Source organism: Acomys russatus, chromosome 3 (genome assembly GCF_903995435.1).
Source record: "Acomys russatus chromosome 3, mAcoRus1.1, whole genome shotgun sequence".
Lineage (NCBI taxonomy): Eukaryota > Metazoa > Chordata > Mammalia > Rodentia > Muridae > Acomys > Acomys russatus.
Window position 1 is genome coordinate 51,594,821 of NC_067139.1, and position 19,354 is coordinate 51,614,174.

At 44.5% G+C, this 19,354-nt stretch overlaps 1 protein-coding gene across 14 annotated transcripts in view; it reads left to right on the forward strand.

Annotated features, from left to right (window-relative positions):
* Thrb (thyroid hormone receptor beta) overlaps positions 1-19,354 on the forward strand; it is a 327,017-nt gene that overhangs the window by 184,083 nt on the left and 123,580 nt on the right. The window lies entirely within an intron of this gene.

Sequence of the window (19,354 nt, forward strand, 5' to 3'; positions counted from 1 at the left end):
GGGAGAGGTGGGGGGGAGGGAAGGGGAGAGGAGAGGAGAGAGAGGAAAGAAACGAGAGAAGAGAGAGAGAGAGAGAGAGAGAGGAGAGGACCCCTATTCTTCTCTCAATGGCTTCATTACCAACCCGTCTCAACAGTCTCAGATCTGCTCAGGTAATGGTATTCTCAGAGGACCACAAACTAATGACTAAGGGAAGTTTCCCAAGTGGCCTACCTAATTTTGGTTGTAATCAGCTAGCATTTCATACTTGATTTGTAGACAGACCAGTGAGCAGCAGCAGGTGCGAGAGATTCTGGGAAAGAAAACAACAAACAAAAACTTCACAGCTGAGAAATTACATCAAGTGGTATTTTTAGGAGCATGGTTAAATTTGCTAAATTTCAAATAAATTTAAATTAAAAAAAAAAAAAAGAAATTGGCCAAAGTTCTGTTTAGGTGGTGAAGTGTCTTGATGCAGTTCTTGGGACGTCAGTGGCTTACGCAGGTTGAGCACCTTTAGAGCAGGCAGAAAGTGAAAAGCAGAGCTGCGGTCCCTCCTTACCATTAAGAGTCCACATTTCTAGCACTGGCAGAGTGCCGATAAGTGCAGTGAACCAAACCGAAGTTAATCATTAATGGCATGCCGTGCGTGCTCCCTGTGCTGCGCACCATCTCATTCATGGCTGCAGCCCCTTTATAAGACAAGGCTGTGACGGTCCAGATGTTACTGATGAGGAGGCTGAAGTTCATTGCTGGAGGGCTGAAGGCTGCACAACTAGCAAGTGCTGCAGCTCGGTGTGATCCTGGGCGTCTGAGACCTGGAAGCAAGGCCAAGGAGAGCCCCTGGGCTGGTGTGGCAGAAGCGGGACGCCCCTCGCCAGAGTTTGGGCTGCCTCCTTCCACCGCAGACACAAACGCCAACACCAGCTGTGGCCTCTAGTGGATCTGTCATATGCTCTGCCTCCCGTTCCAAGAGATGGGAAGGGAAAAAAAAAAAAAAAAAAAAAACAGTCTACGTGAGCATCTTGCCAAAATCTTTTTCTTAGAATTTCTGGAGAGACCGTTGGATTCCAGAAAACACAGTTTTAATCCCCACTGGGGCATATGTTAGGGTGCAACTGTCGTAGCACAAGCAAGCAGGGTAGGGGCAGGGGAGTGCTTTATCCCAAACCCACTACTTTCTAGACACGAGGTTGAGAACCTGAGATTTGCTCATGAGATAAGATTGGTCCCGAGCCCAGGACGGAGCTTCACTGAGCTAGGAAGAAGAACCCAAAACAAGTGATGCACACTGTGTCAGGCTCAGGGAGCTGATGCAGAGGTTTCAGTCTACCATTATCACTCCTTATCACTCAAAATCCCAGTGTGAAAGTTAGATATATTCCTACCTCCACCAGAAGCTGAAAGCATCCATTTTGTAGCTACAAAAACCAGGGGGCTCTTAAATTGTAATATTTTAATAAAAACTGCACGCTCATAAGAACAATAGTGATGCTGAACAGCCCATCACTCCCCGTCTCCCAGCCTGCCTTGCTGAGGAGACACCTAGACATTTCTCCATGTTCTAATAGGGCTTACCAGAAATTCTGTGGATGCAGTGTGTGTGTGTGTGTGTGTGTGTGTGTGTGTGTGTGTGTGTGTGTGTGTATGCGCACGTGTGCACTCATCCACACACATATATATGATACACGCACACAAGCAAATTAAGTGCAGTGTACCTTAATTACTGATTTTCTAAATGCCTGTCTTCTCAAGTGCCGCAGCCCTAATAGAGGCTTACAGAAAACTGGTATTCCTTTTGTCTCCATAGTTCTTGAGTTTTTTTTTTTTTTTTCATGGAAAATTATGTTATCCTTTTATAAAAAGGCATTTATTCTCTCTTATTACCTTTAATACTTTAGTCTACTGAATAATTGGATGAATGTACCAAAATGTACTGAGTCATCTACGAATGTTTCTAAAGTGGTATGTGTCTATATGTTACACAGCCACAGTGAACACGTGTGTGTGTGTGTGTGTGTGTGTGTGTGTGTGTGTGTGTGTGTGTGTGTGTGTGATAAGTCTCAACAGGTAAAGTCGTGGATTCAAATGGTATTCAAATGGTACAGACCTTTTAAATCCTGGCAGAACATAATTGGTAAACCTTAAAACCTCAAATGCTTAAAACCAGAAATATTTTACATTTCAGATTTGTTCCTGTTTGGAAATGCTTACATTATACCCTTAGATGTCTTAGGGACAGGACCCAAGTCAGAACACAGCACCATGTATGTTTCCCACAGCCTAGGCAACTAGTGTACCTGTTTTTGCCTGACTAATGAATCACTTGAGGTCAGGAATAGAATTTTCCCCTTTGTGGTGTCTTGTCAATACTGAAAAAGCTTCAGATCTGGAATTATCTGAGGCTTTACTTTCGGATGTTGATCTGGAGTTTAGGTTTTGGATGTGGGTTCTCAGGTGTGGCCTTCCAGCACTGGGTTGACTGGCACTCTTGATGTCGGTGCACAAGACCACCAGGGTTCCCTGTTGCTGAAACTGCGCTCAAGAACATCAAGAATAACCTGTACATTCAGTGGCGTGTGCTTCTCAGTCAGGCATAGCTCAACTGTCCGCAGCACACTGAGAGAGGTTTGGGCTCACACCTGTGTCCTTTGCTGAAAAACTGAAAGGGGCAAAAGTCAACATTAAAAATGCTTCCTGTTTTGTTTTGGTTTTTGCTTTTTGGGTTCATTGCTGTTAATTAAAGTCTACAAAATTTTTGTTAATCAAAGTCTACAAAATACTAAAAGTTGCACTTTGACCTCTTTACACCTGCATAGCATGTACTTTATTCATATTCTCTCTCTCTCTCTCTCTCTCTCTCTCTCTCTCTCTCTCTCTCTCTCTCTCTCTCTCTCTCTCTCACACACACCCTCACTCTCGCTCTCTCTCTCTCTCTCTCCTTTCTCTCTCTCTCTCTCTCGCTCTCTCCTCTCTCACACACCACACACACACACACAAACTCTCTCCTCTCTCTCTCCTCTCTCTCGTCTCTCTCTCTCTCTCTCTCCTCTCTCTCCCCCTCCTCTCTCTCTCGCTCTCTCTCTCCATCTCTCTCTCCTCCTCTCTCTCTCTCTCTCTCTCTTGCTAAAGGCTTCCTCCTTGCTAAGTGTTTTTCTGAAGTCTTTACTCTAGTGTGTCATGGGAGTTCAGAGTTTGCTTGAGCACTAGGTTTATATTCAGCTAGACTCCTGACCTCCTGGGGAAGGAATGTGGTCACAAGACGCTGGTTTATGGCTCTGTTGGGTAAGGCTCTCAGGTGACAAGACCAAGCCCTCTCTAAGGCTGGTGTGCTAGAAAGGTGCAGCTTTGATTCATAATCCTCTTGTCTCAGAGTGTTGATTATGAGTTTAGAAGTTGACAGAGGACATGCCTATGGCTTGCTGTTGGTTGAAAAGAGCATTCTGTGTTTGCAGGATGCCTCTGGGGTCAATTCAGACATGCAGGAAGGCCCAGGAGGGTGCTCAGCCCAACGCCTCTGCGTTTGTTTGCAGAACATGGCAAACAGACACTAAGAACCCTCTGTTCTCATGAGGACGTGTGTGCAGTCTGTGTCTCCAAAGTGACTTACTAAACTTCCTGGACTGTCCCCACCCCTCCTCAGATCTAAAGCAAAGCACCAACTTAAGGCCAATGTTGTGGGGCTTTTCTTGGCATTTTTTTTCCCCTTTTGGTTTCCTTCAGCTCAAGCGTTGTAGAAAACTTAACTGCCTTGTGGATGTGTCTCTGGGTGGCTGAGGAAAGTTAAAAATAAATAAATAAAAGAATGAAGCCTAATCCATTTCTTCTCTTCAAGGGAGTAATATTCAGAAGAGGAACTGTGTTGCCACAGTTAAAAGGCAGGAGAAGCTAAGCACTGGCACAAAAGCAGAACTGGAGGATGGAGCTCTAGGCTTCTCCACTGGGAATGGGAATCAGTGGAGAAGACTGAAGAATTTCATATTTATTGCACTGGTGTAACAGAGCAGTATTCTAGGGGTAGCTGGGGGCGGATAAATGATTCGCTGTAAAGATTTTAGTTTATTTTTTGTCACGCCAACGTGTAAGGACATTGAGTTCCGTCTCAGCGTGCCTGAAAAATATTTTAGAAAAATTCACAAAAAGAAAAACTGTGACAGCTTTTTAGTTGCCTTTGCCTGGGTTGTCATTATCCCCGCTGCCCAAGAAACAAAGTCCTCAGGCTGGTGAGTGCTTCCGGGAGTAGTAGCTCTAATAAAGGCCAAGTTATATTTTAACTTGTGCATCGTTTCTGAAAGACAGCCTGTATTTTAATCCTTGGTTGTCCCCCTCCAAAAATAATAAGTAAATAAGGCTGACTGATAGATGAATGGCTGGCTGCATGCTGCACACTAACAGAACACTGCTACACACTAACTAAACACTGCTGCTTACCTAAGGAAGACTTGGCAGGCAGAGCTTTTAAAGGCAGAACCAGATTGCCATCATCATAGATTAAAATGACCACTGGCTGGCACTGGTTAATGTTCCACCCTATAGACTGTGCACCTCTCACACATGAGCTTGTGTCTGCCTCTCCTAAACACTTGGAACTTGGTGCAAACGTCAACCACACATTTCATGAGACATATTCTTCAGGGTGGAGTTGCATGCCTGAGGATCGTCCCAGGGCTTTAAACCCCATGCTCAATTTCTTTAAAAAATCCCTCTGTCTTCATCCACCTAATAATCAGCAGCAATAAAACTCACACTTGTCCAGTTGCCAACCCTCCTATTTGGCCGGCAGACGCTGGCTTGAAATTCCACACCAGCTCCTGCCACTTACCCCATCTCCTTCTACCCGCCTTCTCCCCAGCCCGCTGAGGATGAGCATTAGAAATCAGACAGGCTTTTTTTTTTTTTTTTTTTTTTTTTTTCATAAGCAAGTCTTTTTCTCCCACCACTCTGGCATTATTGTTCTAGGTGGTGCCTCTCCAACTGATGGCCACAGCCCTGGTCTAGAATATGCTCACATCCTGACCAAAAATACAAAGAGGGGCATTTGCAACATAAGCAGAGGTTTATGAAATAGTTCTTCCGAGTGCAGTAAACTCTCCAATCTGCTCTGCTCCTTTCCCCCTTTCTTCTTGTTGTTACTTTGGCTTTGGTTTGTTTGTTTGTTTGTTCGTTTGTTTTAAGTACTGCTTACAAGTGACTAGCTTGGTTTAGTAACCCACTTGCATACGTTGAGACACATAGTTTGAAAACAGTGCTTTTGTGTTATTTGGTTCAAAATGGAAACGTAGGTCTCAGCAGGCTCATGCATATCAGTAGGAAAATGAAGAATGATTCCTTACTGGAATCTGATGCAAACATCCTCCATCAGTGAAGATGAACAGCTATTATCTAGTAGTGGAGGAGGGCCCCAGCCACATACCACGGAGCTAAGTGGGAGCCCATAGAACATGGCTGTAAGAGCTCTTGGCTCATGATGGACAAGGGCCAGCAGCTCAGGGTATTGGTTTATGAGGTCCCGCCCTGAGCCTGCCAATCATAGCTCTTGGACATGTTACTCTTTCCAGTACTCCATTAGTATTGTCAAAATGCCAATCAAATCGAGTTCTGGAGGTAGAAACCTCACACGTGGCTATGGGAAGTGAATGGTGCGTGTTTCTTGCTGAGCATCAGTGAAGGCTGCACTGGCTGCTGGGGTCACAGGTGGGTGGAGACAAGGTTCCTCCTACCTGTGAGAAGTTAAGAATCTGGGAGGCAGTAGCTTAAGTAGGAATGCCAATTCAGCGCAGCCTCATTACCGAGTTGCTAAATGCTTGCCAAATGCTTGTTTTCTCAAGTGTTGCAACTCTAATAGGGGGTTAGCATAAAAAAAAAAATGTGTCTTCTCTTTCCATAGTTCCGGGTTCTTTTTAAATGAAAATGTATGCCATCCTTTTAAAACAGTATAATATCATGCTGCCTATTCAAAAGGAAAAATGGGATTTTCCTGGAGATGCTGAGCAGGGTTTGAAGAACAAACAGCTCATTTTGTGCCCTTGGGTAGGACATTCACAAACTTTCCAAACGGAATGAACTCTGTTTGTATGTACATCACACAAAGACTGTAGCAATCTTACTCACTGCAGTGGCAAATCTTGATTGTCTACTGAGAACAGGAAGAGTGAATCTCAAGTGAATAATTGTGTGTATCAGACTGGCCTGTGGACATTTTCTTAATTGCTAATTGATGTGGAAGGGCCCAGCTCTGGTAGGTGGTATGACCATCTCCAAAGAAATGGAACTGAACTGTAAAAGGAAGGTAGCTGAATGTGAGCCTGAGAGAAAACCTGTATAGACAGAGGTCTTCAGGGTCTCTCGTTCCTGCCTCCCGGGACCAGCGTGAGCTCCCCATCCCCCTTGGCTTGCCTTCAATGGGAGGCTGTGACCCCTGACCTGTAACAAATCCTTTCCTCCTCATGTTGCTTCTGGCCACAGTGTTTTTCACAGCAACAACAACAACAACAAAACCTACAACACTTTCCAATGCTAGGAGAGCCCTCATTGTCTTCATCTGCTTCTCTATAGGAAAGGACATGTCTGTTTCTTTCATTTCTGAAAGTAGAGGGGAGCCACACACTGCATTAGCTTTTAGACACTGTGCACATCTTTCCTAATAAAATAAGAATCCGGAGAGTACATGTCCTTGTGGGTCGTAATGACTCTTTGCTGTTCTGTAGCACCTCCCGTTAATCCTTTACTCCAACAATAGCATGAATTCCTTTAACTCACCTTAAATCCCCAAACTCCTTAGATGTGAAAAATCAAATAGCTGGGCGTGGTGGCGCACGCCTTTAAACCCAGCACTTGGGAGGTGGAGGCAGGTGAATCGATGTGAGTTCGAGGCCAGCCTGGCCTATAAAGGAAGTCCAGGAACAGCCAGGGCTACACAGAGAAACCCTGTCTCAAAAAAACAAAAACAAAAACAAAAGCAAACAAAAAAAAAAATCAAGCTAGAGAAGTCTATTTGGAAAGAGAGGAAGTTTGATGGAAAAAAAAACTTTGTGGAACGATTGGCATAGCAAAATCATGGCATGTGGATGTGCTATTAATGATGCCACCTTAATTCAGAATCCTGATTATTTGATATATGTGCTGATTTCTTAACATAACTTTTTAGAGACAGTGCTATTCATTCTTTATACCTCAAACTTATCTTCAACATTGCTCGCTCTCTCTCTCTCTCTCTCTCTCTCTCTCTCTCTCTCTCTCTCTCACATACACACACACACACACACACACACACACACACACACACACACACACACACACAACCAATGAGAGAGCACACACACACACACAACCAATGAGAGAAGACACGCAGAAGGCAACGGCTGAAGACTTAAAGCTTGCGTTTCCCAGCTAGTCTCCACCTGTCCATTTCTGCAGCTAACCAAGTCAGAAACTCTAGCATGAAGGGTGACAGAGATTCCCCCAGGGATTTCCACGCACACATTGTTCGGGTTACTAATTTACACAGGGATTATAACCCATGTTTTTGAACCAGCCAGTTATTTGCTACAAGGGTCTATGGTGTATATGGCAGAATGTTTACCATCATCCGAGCCTTTACTCAGCTTCTTTACTCACAGTACTTCCCCTCCCCATCCACAAGGAAAAAAAAATCTCCAGAATGGCCAGAGTCCATGGTGAAGCTCGGATGCTGAAATCCAGGTTGAGGGGCAGAGACAAGCTCGGTGGACAGAGGTACCACTTCCCTCTTTCACAACCCTCTCCTCAGCTCCTCCTGTCATGCGGGATCTTTCCTCTCTCTCATTGTAAGTTGTGGAAATGATAACTTACTGTGCCAATGCCACCCCTTAAAAAAGGACAAAAGACACAAATGAACAGAAATTTAGATATTTGAGGCATATTGTCTTTGAAAATCTCCATGTAACATTTTCAAATGGCACACATCTTTTCCCATGGGACAAGGCTGACATTTGGACAATGTGGATGACTAAGTATTTTTGTTCTCTGTGTTTCCCTGAGCACCCCACACACACATGTGAGGTCCACGGAGATGCTCCCCAGACCTGATGCTTGCCCCTTCACCTCTACCCCTGACAGCATCCGCCTGTCCTTCACTCTGTCCTGAGGACCCGGCCCCATGAAGGCATTTTAGGGAAGTTAATCACTGACAGTCTATATATTATTGTTAAGCTCTAAGCAGAGAAACAATTATTTAAATTCTTTAACATTTTTTTCTTTTTATTTTATGTATATGAGTGTTTTGCCTGAATATGTATGTGTGCACCATGTAGGTACCTGGTGCCTTTGGAAGTCAGAGGAGGGCACCAGATCTCCTGGGACTAGAGTCACAGATGATTATGAACGTCTGTGCAAATGCTGGGATTCAGACCTGGGTCCTCTGAAAGAACAAGTACCATCTCTGTAGCCCCAAAACAAGTATTTTAAAGCACATCTCCTCATACCACCACCAATGGAGGAGGGTTCTAGAATTTTCCTTTTGACAGATAACAAAATTGAGATTTATAATACTAACACTTGGTTCAAAGTCAAAATGTGGAGAAAGGGTGGAGCCTGGATTTGAACCCACCAATAGTGATCTCTCAGCCACATTGCAAGTGAATGAATGGTTGGCTTACTTAATGGTGACAGCTTTCAGGTGAGGTGTATGGACATGAACGTCCGTTCAATGTCAGTTATTTTACACTAAATGGCAACCCAGCAGGAAGGGATTAGGCACTGTACCACACAAGGCTACCCAGTCAGCCATACAAAAGGCCTTTGTGATCAGCTAAAGCCCCACAGTAGTCCCTCTGTGGGACTGCCTCCAGAAGCACAGGAAGGGGAAACAGAGGCACAGGTTTGGGGATCCCTGGTGTGTTCATCTTTCCCCTCCTCTTACTCTATAGGACCTGTGGGCTTCTTCCTTTTCAGCCCCTGGGCACTGAAGTACCTGAGGAGAACACCTGAGGGGCAAATGAAGCACACTGTTGCAACCATTGTGTTGAAATCTGGAGCGTGCATGTCCTGATCACCTGGAGAGAGTATTTTCCACATTTGGGTGTCTGGGGGTGGGGTGGGGTAGCCTGGACTACTGAGTCAGAGTCGCAGAAGGTGCAGCTGGGGGTCTTTCGTGTCCTGTTTTTCAGGCTCCCAGGGACTTAGCTTTGAAGAGAGGGTACAGGGCTGCTCCCAGCAGTTCGTAAAGTTCAAAGAAGTGGCAGAGAAGAGACCAGCAGAAGCCTCGGGTCACTCTCAAAAACCAGAAGAAAACCCACATTTCCATCATGCTGGAGCATGTATAAACCAAATAAGAACTAGATGTGTAGCCAAAAGTACAAGGTGGCGGCAGTGAACTGTGGCTCTCTGAGCATAACTCAGGTATAGCACTACCCCCACATCACAACAGTTTTGTTTCGTTTTGTTTTGTTTTTAAGTTTTTTTGAGACAGGGTTTCTTTGTGTGGCGTTGGCAAACCTGGACTCACTTTGTAGACCAGGCTGGCCTCGAACTCACAGAGATCTTCCTGCCTTTGCCTCCCCTAGTGCTAGGATTACAGTCTTGTGCCGTCATGGCCGGCCACAGAACATTTTTCAAAATCGAGCCAGCAGAGACATCAGAGGTAATGGCTTCACCTTCTTCATCTGATGGGTTGAGAACGTGAGATTAGCTTGGCCAGGATTAAAACCGCCAAAATGTATAAATAACTGTTAATGCTTTGGACAAGCTAGCAGAACATGTTCTTAAATTTTTAAGTTTTAGCGTTTAGTTGTCCCTGACTGTAAATTTTATAGCATGAAGAAAATGTGACAATCCAGTTCTTTTCTATTAGCTGTTATATATTGCTTTCCATCTTCCTTTTCAAACAAATATTTACATTCATATTGAAACCCAAACTACAGAATCCATGTTTCTATAATGCTAGGAAGAGGAAGTACCAGCCACAGAGCAGACTGTTTGCTGGATGCAGGGGGTGGGGGGCAAGAAGTAGGATCCTAAGGCCAAGCAGGAGGTGTCTGTGGCAGGAGGAGAACATGCCATTGGGCTCCAAGACACTATGTAAAAAGCATCAAGACAGAGTTGAGAGCAAATATACAACTGCTACGAAATTTAGTGAGAGAATGTTAGCATTCAAGGCCAGTTCAGACTCAAAGGAGTGCCATGCCTGGCCTGCTGGAACTAGAGGCAGTCCTTGCGGGCAATATCAAGAGTGTGAGGCCCTCTGGTCAAATGTCAAACTGCAAACAGCAGTGGTGCTGAGGCCACGTGATCAGTACAGTGGGTTGGCCATTTGTTTAATGGGAACTGGTGGATTGAAGGAAAATGAGCATGTGCCTTTCGCAGGAAGGTTAACTGTGCTTTTAGGGCCAGTGCTGTGCTTCTGTGTCCCAAGGCAAAAATCTGTCTCTTTTTTTTTTTTCCTTTCTGTTTCTTATTATAAATCTATTCTAGTAGCTTCACTATACTCACGGGGGGGGGGGGGGGGGGGGAGGGGAGGGGGAAGGAGGGAGGGAGGGAACAACCCTGGGTCCACAAAAGGTAAAGTTGAGTTGTGCCCATTTGCACTGTTGTTGTTAAGTGCTTTTCTGATGCTGTGAAAAATACCATGACCAAAAAGAAGTTCAAACACAATGGGCTTGGTTTATCTTAAAACTGCAGCGGATGAGAGTCTGCGATAGTTGAGAAGGCAAGGGAACGGAAGCAGGAAGCCGGCTGCTCATATTCCATCAGCAGACAGCCCACCACTGGAGGCCAGGAAGTAGGGCTAGGTATAAACTCTCAAAGCTTACCGCCCCCCACCCCATCCCACCTCACCCAACCCTACCCCACCCAACCACTCCCTCTAGCAAGGCTCCGCCTCCTAGAGGCTCTGTAGCCCTGCCAAATGCTGCCACCATCTGGGGGCCAAATGTTCCAATCCATGAGCCCATAGGGGACAGCTTTCATCCCAACCACAACTATTATTTAATTTTAATTGAAATTGTAAACTTAAAAATATCAACTAGACTCTTTAAGACTCAGTTTTAAAACCAAAATGTAAGAAGTGGTGATTTTACAGCCATGATACAGATGTTCTTCAAATAAACCAATAAACCCAGGGCATGGTACAAGAAGAATAGCAACTGCTCTGATGCGTTATCTGATACTGGCAATGAAGTGTCTGCACCAGTGAGTGCCTGGCGTTGGTTGGTACTCTAGTGTCATTCATCATCTGGCAGGTAGCCAAGGTTCCAAGTCCGGCAGGGCCAGTCCAGGTGCTGCTTGCTTCTGGAGGAGAACGGAAGGACCTCAAGGTCAAAGGTGCTCCCTCAAGGTGAGGGCTATTCAGTAAGGGAAGTTCCCAGTCTCACTCTGGGAGATGGAATTTGGAGTTACAGTTAGCTAGTGTTTTTAGAATGAGATTGCTGGCATCAGATGGCTGTGGAGACTTGGGAGCTCCAGAAGCCAGTGATGATACCAGAAGTATTACAGCTTCTTGGTTAAGCTGCTGTGCTAAGCACAGCAGAGGATATAGGGGCATCACCATTACCAGCCAGAAAGCAGGTCTGGTGAGATGCAGAGACGCTGTGGGGCCTTCCCTGGTGGTAAGCACCAAGCTTGCCAGCAATGGAGTGGGCTTTAGCGGCTGCCAAGACAGTTCTTCCACTGTTGCCTGACCAGTAGTCAAGCCCCAGGTGTCCGGCAGCAAATTCTTCCAAAAAATAAATGATGAGGCTCAGACAGTCATGGTGGAAGAATGGCACAAGAATGAGAGAAAGAGCCAGCCAACCTCTATTTTTGTGAGTCAGGGATTTATAAACCTTGGGCAGTTTGAGGAAGAATGTGTCTGATTCGCTGGGGCTAGAGGGGCCAGGATGCTTGATTTACATGCAGTGGTACAGTACCTATTTTACATGCAGTAGCACGAGGTCCCATCAAAACAAGGAGAACACGGTACTTAATTATCCTATGGGTGGGGGAATTTTTTCCAGGTATATTTAAAGGTCATTTTCTGAAAGCTAAGATCACCTTAGCATAGGGTGGGGTAACTCCAGGAATCCCCATCTGCTTGCTGAATAGGTTCTATCTAGAAAGGGTCCAACCTGTAATCTTCCCTGAGGGCTGTACGATGCTCCTTAGAAGATCTGGGCTTCCTCAGATCAGGCAAAGAGAGGATCCTGCTGACAAAGGGAGTCCGTCATAATACACTGAGTTCAGCTGGCTATCTGGGAACGCCAGACTTCGACCTTAAAAAGCAAGATTCCACACTCTGGCTTTGCTGATGTGAGTGAACTCTATCATCAAATTCTCACACAGCAAGGTAGGCACACTAATTAATTCCTTTTAGAGGTAATAAATGTAGGTTGAAGTGACAGCAGTCATACCATGACCAACAAAGCAGACATGGGTGAACTCTGGGCCCAAACTACTATAGCACGTTCTTCAGACTCGCTTTCCCTTCAGTCAAGCCAAATCAGACAGCTACAGAAAGGAGGTTCAGATCTGAATCCTCTCACACATGTCTATCAGAGGCTACATGCTGTCGCCTCAAATTGCAAATGTCATTAAATGGGAAAAGTTCCCTCTCCCATAGAAAACTAAATGGAAAAGCAGATAATCTTGGATCTTTAACTGGAACCTTTGCTGGCAGTACAGTTTTTCTCTTAGAAAGAGAAATTAACTGATAGCTGCTTACAGAGAGACTATTATTTTTTTGCAACGAACAGTCTACTGAGTGTTTTCTTCACACCCTTCATAAGCAAACACTCTGTGAACAGTATGCTATTTGTCTAGCATCAGTTAGCATATAGCTTTGTGTTACTACAGCAAAAAACCTGAAATATATATATATATATATATATATATATATATATATATATATATATATATATATATATATATATATATAACTTTATTAGGAAAAGATGTTTTAGCTCACAGTCATGGTGGTTCAAATCTGAGGTCAGGCCTGCCCCATAAAATTGTTGGGACAAACTATAGAAATGATCCCTGAAAGTGAGTAACCCAGAAGCAGAAAGACTCACATGGTATATACTCACTTATAATTGGGCACTAGCCCAAAAGGCACGTCCCACGAAAGTCTTCACTTACCAGGAGATTGGAATAGATGTGAGGACATCCTACTGAGACTCTAGGTAAAAGAAATATAGGAGATAGGGAAACAGAAGGATCCAGAGGGTCCTAGAAACCTACAAGAAGAACATTGTGATAGGTAGATCAGGGCCCAGGTGGGTCTGCTCAAACTATTGCACTAACCAAGGACAATACAATAGTAAACATCGAACCCCTACTCTGATCTAGCCAATGGACAGGACATTCTCCACAGTTATGTGGAGAGCAGGGACTGACTTTGACATGAACTCTGGTGCTCCATATTTGACCACCTTCCCTTGGTGGGGAGGCCTGATAACATTCAGAGAAAGAATAAGCAGGCTACCAAGATGAGACTTGATAGCCTATGACCATGTAATGGAGGAGGAGGAGGTCCCCCTCAGTCATAGACCCAGGGGAGGGGAATAAGGTGAAAGCAGGAAGGAGGGAGGAATGGGAGGAATGGGAGGATACAAGTGATGGGATAACAATTTAGTTGTAATCTGAATAAATTAATAAAATTTTTAAAAATTGTTGGGACTAGTGGAGAGAACCTCATCATAGTGGGCAAGCTTAGAGAAAGAGGTGCGTCTGGAGACAGGGAACCAAACAGTTGTTGCAATTCTTATGAAAGGCCAGGGGTCCCATAAAAGCTATCTTAATCCATTCTAAGAGCAAGGACCCAGAGAGCCCACCTCTTAAAGGGCCATCACCTCAACAGTGCCATCCTAGGGATCAAGCCTCTACATGAATCCACAAACTATTTCAGAACCATAGAAGTCAGAAACAGGATATAAATTTCTCTAATTGTGAGTTTAAAAATGATGAAAGGGAAGGCATGTGAGTCACTGAAACTGATTGTTCCAGAGGCTGTAATGTTATGTGTGCGTGTAATCTTTGCCTTCCTTCCTGGTGGTGGTGTTGTTTTGGCCTAGGGCACTTGGTTTTTTGTTTTGTTTTATAACAGTCTTGGACATATTATTGGCTGACTAATACTCTAATACTAGCCCAAACTAGTCTCGAACTCATAGCAATCCTTCTGCTTCAACGTTTTAGGCACTGGGATTACAGGCATGTACCCTATACCTAGCTGTTTCCTGGTTTCCTAGTACAGATTTTATTTTATTTTATTTTATTTTATTTTTTACCACTCTTGTGTCTGTACCAAGAGAAAGCTAATACTGTAGTTTTTATTTAAATAATTTATTCCGATTATATCACATGGGTTATCCCTTCACTTGTATCTTCCCATTTCCCCCTCCCTCCCTCCCTCTTTCATCCTATTCCCCTCCCCTAGGCCTGTGACAGAAGGGGACCTCTTCCCCCACCACCACCACCACCACCATATGATCACAGCCTATCAGGTCTCATCCAGATAGCCTTCCTCTTCCTCTGAGTACCACCAGGCTACCCCACCAAGGGGAAGTGGTCAAATAAGGGGTGCCAGAGTTCATGTCAGAGGCAGTCCCCACTCTCCACACAACTGTGTGCTGCGTAACACTATGCATGCATGGGACTCAGAAAGAACACAGACAGATCTATTGGAAAGTTAATGAAAGTTGACAGTAATTTGTTTCTCCAGTTAATTCTATTTGCTTATACTTCCCACTTTGTGGCTATTTGATTTGAACATTCTATAAATTAGTCCATGAGGACAGTATTTCCATATGACATATTATTGGAGGTTGGTGTAAGCGCCATCAGATGCAGAAAATGAGAGACTTACCAAGTCGGTTTGCTACAGACTCAACGATGGAATAGAACAAGACTAACCTCAGCCTCTTATCTCCCTGTAAGTTCTAAGACCATCCTTTGAAACTACAGAAAGAGAAAGAGATCCTATGCAAGCTAATCTCATCCATCCAGCCAGGCTTGAGACTCCCGTTGCCCCAGACACCACTGATCCTCAATGTGGTCCTTGCGTCAGCAGCATCAGCATCAGCTGGGAGCAATAGGCACCACAGGCTACCCATCACAGCAGATCATATACCACCAAGCTGAATCCACCCGATTTAACTGATCTCCCCAGAAACTGGAAGCAAAGAGAGAGTAGATGAATTTCCAAGCAGTCCAGTTTCAACTAGTGTAAAAAATGACATTGTGTCTGCTTTACTCCTCACAGAAATGGAAACTGGTGTTGGCAAAGCAGTCTTGTTTCTCTGTGACACTTACCAGTCTCCATGTAAGGACAAAGGGTCACTCTCAAGTGACCAGCCCACTTTGGGTTGTTTCTGGTTACTTCAGTCCCTTCTCTGTCTGAGAAAGCCACCTCTTCTGCCAACTCCAGGGAACCCTCATTCTATTTTATAGGATAAGGTTGCCCAATTACAAGATCAAAATTAAAGCCAATGCAGAGCTTTAAATAAGGACTGGGGAGATGGTCCGGTGACTAAAGCACTTGCCCCACAAGTGCGAGGACCAGAGTTCAAATCCCTAGAGCCCATAAAAATACCAAGTATGTTTGGCAACCTCATCTGTAATCCCAGCCTCAGAGATAGATAGACAGACCACAGAGCAAGCTGGGTACTGGGACTAGCCAAATCATCCAGCTCTGGTTTTTATTGACAAGCTCTGACTCTATGAATAAAATGGAAGAGCAATTCAGAATGGTTTCTGACATCAACTTCAGGCTGCCAAAGGTGCACACAAGCATGCATGCACTCATACACACACACATATACACATGCACACACACACACAAAATAAATAAACAATGTTTCAGATGATTGAAACAGAGTGTGAGCGCCTGTATAAGTGCCTGTCATCAAACTGGCCATGGGCCTTGCATTTAATAGATGCATTAGGCTTTATGAAGAGAGGATCACCAGGCTTTCTGTTCTGCTAAATAGATGTTTGAGGACAGAGGAAAAACCATTGTTATTTGGCTGATAAATGTCTCCACAGGCTCAAGTTTTTGGACACTTGGTCCCCACTTGGTGGTGCTGTTTGATGGGGTTAGGAGGTGTGGCCTCGCTGGAGGAAATATGTCTCTGACTGTGGGCTTTGGGTTTCACACGCTCACCCCATTGCTCTGCCTCATGCTTTCAGTAGAAGATGTGATCTTTCAGCTTCCTGCTTCCGTTGTCATGCCTGCTGCTTTCTGGTATGCCGCCCCACCCTGATGGACTCATATATCTGTGCTGGTTAGATTTTTGTCAACTTGACGCAAGCTTGAGTCATCTGCGATGATGAAAGCTTAGTTGAGAAAATGTCTCTATCAGCTCCGATAGGGATGTAAAGTGAATTAATTAATTAGAAATAAAAGAACAGTGGACAGACAAGGGAAGTAGATAGATGAGGGATGAGGAGGTAAAGATGAGAGACACCAGGTGTCATTCCGTGGACCAGCAGCATCCTCTTCACATGAGATCCTTTCAGCTAGTGATGGAACGATTGGTGTGTGTTTGGGGGCACAGTGGGGTTCTGGGGGAGGGATGATTCATCTCAAATCTGCAACTAGAGCCAGGACCTAGCAGTACAGGGTGGTTTCCATTCAGCTCCATTGAGAGCATCTGGAGTAGACCTCAGGGTCCCTGTTTCCTTCATAAAATCTTTCTCGCTGTTCCAGCCATTGCTCAATGTGCATCTCTGCCACAGCCCTTGGAACAAGGTGCATGCATCAGTTGTCTGTCTTATCCCAAATGCAGGCTGGGATTGAGTGGTCTGGGTGTGCCTCAGAGTCTGCTGCCTCTCCCCACCTCCAGGCAAGGCCAGGACGCTGCTCAGCTGTAGAACACAGGGCACTCCAAGGAGCTAAGAATCCCTCGAAGTTCCCCCGGAGAGGCTGGGAACGGACAAGAGAAGTTCTTGCTTCCCTTCTCCACTTTCCCACCCAACTGGAGAGCTTGCCTCTGTGGAGATGGTTTACATACTACACTTACAAAGCTTCATTCGAAGGAAAGGAACAGAAGCTTTTAAAACCACAAGCAGACTAAAATGCATGAAACAACCACAAAAATAAAACAAACAAACAAACTTACTGCTAAACAGCTTGACCGCTGGACACTTTTTTGATTATCTGGAACATTCCACTAAGATACCTAGCTGACATCCTGCTAGCACATGTCTTAATAGTGAGCACATGCACTTCGGGGAAATGCTCACCCATTATCTGTGAGTGGGCATGACACTGAAGACACGAGAAGAACTGGGCACATGAGGTGGACTCTGTCCTCATCTGTCCTGCATCAACTGTGGAGATGTGTGTGAACATGTTTCTTCATTCAAACCTTCTCGGCTAAAATACAAACGTTAACTGGAAGCCTTTGTCCTCTTTCTGTATCAATCCTACCTCCCGCTTGCCCGGACCCCCAGTACCTGTACTAAACTTAGTTTCCTTCTCAAAGGAAGAAGTTGTTAGCACTGGAGTGCATGCGGTGAGTTTAGAGGCACATGGCATGTACTTGATTGAGAAAGTACACTCTAAAGACTCTCAGGTCCCTCTGTGGGCTAGGAAGCCGTTGCAGATGACCGGAACCTTCTAGAAACCCAAAGAGGAATCTGAGTGGCCTAGAGGCTGCCTCTACATTCCTCCTGGTGATGTCATTGAGTGCTTTCTCTTGTAGTAAGAAATTCTCAGTGAGGAAAATGTACAAGTTTCTGTCCCTCACAGGTGAATTCAGATGGGACCAGGGAAGCGGTTCAGTCACTTCACACCACAGCACCTGTTCCTAAACACACTTGCTTCTCAATTCTATCCACACTGGGCAATGGACATTCCAGAGAATAGTGAGGGTGGGTCTTATCTGTATTTCTTTCTTCCCCTCTTTCCTAGAGCAACTGGTCTTCAGAGGTGGAAATGTTGAAAAGAATCAGTTGGCATTTTAATAAGCCCTGGGTGCATCATAAGTGTATATATAAAATTTCATAGTAAAATTCCACTGATAAAGCAGATGTTTCTTTTTCATATTATTTGTCATGAGAATAAACTAACAACATCACAGAAGCTGGTATCATTACTCTTAATCAAAAATAAAATGTGTGTATATACAGAAAGGAAGAGAGAGAAATTGACTGACTGTGAGAACATCTACCCTTGTTTCTTGAGGATAACATAAAACACTAATCCCTCCCCACTTGTCTTAGTCAAGTGGATATGAATCCTTAGCAAGAAGGCACTATTTCATACTATAGGAGAAATAACTGCGGTCGTTCTTTGGCCATGAAGCCATAACTCCAAGTTCTTCCACAAGATTAGATCTCTTTGACACTACACAGGATGAGCCATGAGGTGACTACAAGGCAAATGGTGCCAGTTCACAAATAGTTTACCTACATCATCACCAAAAGTATGGAAAAAGGTGTTCTATTACCCTTTTAATTTTAGACTCTTACACTATAAAATATAACAATGTATATTCTTTTTTAATTAACTTATTCAGATTACATCTCAATTGTTATCCCATCTCTTGTATCCTCCTCTTCCTCCCTCCCTCCCGCTTTTGCCTTATTCCCCTCCCCTATGTCTTTGACCAAGGGGGACCTCCTCCCTCACTATATGATTATAGGCTATCAAGTCTCATCTTGGTAGCCTGCTTATCCTTTCTCTGAGTGCCACCAGACCTCCCCACCAAGGGGAAGTGGTCAAATATAGGGCACCAGAGTTCATGTCAGAGTCAGTTCCCACTCTCCACACAACTGTGGAGAATGCCCTGTCCGTTGACTAGATCAGAGTAGGGGTTCAATGTTTACTACATGTATTGCCTTGGTTGGTGCAATAGTTTGATCTGGACCCCTGGGCCCAGATCCCCCATCCTGATGTTCTTCTTGTAGGACCCCCTGGATCCTTCTATTTCCCCATCCTCCCATACTTCTCTTACCTAGAGTCACATTAGGATGTTCTCAGATCTATCCCAATCTCCTGTTAAATGAAGACTTTCATGACACATACCTCTTGGGCTAGTGTCCAATTATAAGTGAGTATATACCATGTGAGCCTTTCTGCTTCTGGTTAACTCGCTCAGTATGATCATTTCTAGTTCCATCCATTTGTCAACAAATTTTGGGATTTCTTTGCTTTTAATAGCTATGTGGTATTCCATAGTGTGAATGTACCACAGTTTCTTTATCCATTCTTCGACTGAGGGACATTTAGGTTGTTTCCAGGTTCTGACTATTATGAATAAGGCTGCTATGAACATGGTTGAGCATATGTCCTTGTTGTTTGGTGGAGCATCTTCCAAGTATAGTCCAAGGAGTGGAGCTGGGTCTTGAGGAAGCCCTATTCCCAATTTTCTGAGATAGTGCCAGATAGATTTCCAAAGTGATTGCACAAATTTGCATTCCC